This window comes from Panthera leo, chromosome B4 (assembly GCF_018350215.1).
Source record: "Panthera leo isolate Ple1 chromosome B4, P.leo_Ple1_pat1.1, whole genome shotgun sequence".
NCBI lineage: Eukaryota > Metazoa > Chordata > Mammalia > Carnivora > Felidae > Panthera > Panthera leo.
The window spans coordinates 100,452,728-100,454,277 of record NC_056685.1 but is presented as its reverse complement, the minus strand read 5'-3'; the positions used below and the strand labels follow the sequence as shown (position 1 = coordinate 100,454,277).

At 38.9% G+C, this 1,550-nt stretch overlaps 1 non-coding gene across 1 annotated transcript; it reads right to left on the bottom strand.

The window, feature by feature from the left end:
- Positions 1–278: 278 nt before the first annotated feature.
- Positions 279–385, bottom strand: LOC122225681. The gene has a single exon (XR_006205295.1). It is a non-coding gene; the product is annotated as a U6 spliceosomal RNA (small nuclear RNA).
- Positions 386–1,550: the final 1,165 nt, after the last annotated feature.

Genomic DNA, 1,550 nt, shown 5'->3' with positions numbered 1-1,550 from the left:
CCCTGGAACAGAACCTCTAACCTGCCCTGGAACACTGACCTACTCTAAATTGTTATGAGAGTGAAAAATAAACATCAATCTTGTTTGAACCACAGTACTTTTGTTACAGCAGATTCTCCTTTACCCTAAATTCAGAAATCTTGGCCTTATAGAGAACATGATAGATTGGACTGTTTTCAGTGAATATTCTCTCATCTCCCCTGTCCAAATACTTAGAATTTGTCCAAATAACTGACTTTGCTCAAGAGAGAGAGTGAGCGCACACAAAAGAGAGAATTAACACAAGCAGGGGTTTTATGAATTTGCATGTCACCCTTGCACAGAGGCCATGCTAATCTTCTCTGTATCATTCCAATTTTAGTATAAGTGCTGCCCAAGAGAGCACTGCAAGCAGAGATTTTAAATCAGCTTGCCTTCTTGCCTTCCTATAATCTTCCATGAGAAGAGCATGCCTCAGGTAGCCACTGGTCCATGAAAAAAGGGGAAATGTAAGGGAGACCCATATCCATGTATCCAGCCATGATGCCAAAACCACACGAGCCCAGATGAGGCATGGCCATTCCATTAACAAGAACACAAATGCTTATTTTTCTAAGCTATTGAATTTGGGAGGAAGGGCATAGGGTGAAGTTGGGCAACACTATTGAAGCAACATGCAATACTGAAAAGAATACTGATGACACAGAAAATAATGTGGACTTCACAAACTGGGAATTAAAAGTTTTCAAAACTTTTATGTGTAACTCATCATGGTTTCAATTCAATTTTCTGATCTTCAGAATAAAAAAGGTACAATATACAATCTTCAAGGACACCTACAACTTTAATATTCTAAGATTTCATACACTGCCTCCTAATTTCTGCCACTTTCTTAGCCAAGGCTATCTTGATCAGTGCATTGCAACTTTTAGGACATTCTCCTTGCTAAGAGGTGTTCTGAGCCCTCCCTGATTTCAGATCATTAAAACCAGATTTGTTACCATTTTATAGCCCAATGGTCTACACTTTAATTTCTATAATATCCTATCTTTGAACACTAGTGCAACACAAAGGAACAGATGCTATCTTATTAAATATCACAAACTGCATGTTAACTAGAGAATCAAAAGTCTACCCAGCCTATAAAACTGTGGAAATTTTCTATTAGAGGGTCCAATGGAATATTTTGAACAGAGTTATCAGAGAAAGACCAGCACTCAATGGAGAGTCACTCCTTTATGTGATGAGATTTATAAAAGGATGGGAGAGAAACCCTTTAGTGAACAGTCAGTAGTATTTGGTGTCTAGTAAAACCACTTCTTTGTGCATATTTTTTCTTGATAACGGCAGAAAATTTTTGTAGCTCACTATTCGCAGTTGTAGAATCTCTACATTCACAGCAGTTTCTTCTTCTGTGATTACAGGAAGACCACATTTCACAGTCACAGGGTTGGGAATACATTGCTTAGTTTTCACCGATGCACAAGTGGGGTTTCACCTCTGGAAGCGGACAGTCCAAGATAAGTGTGAGTTCCGATCACTCTTTCCCATCCGTGCAATTGACACGGGAA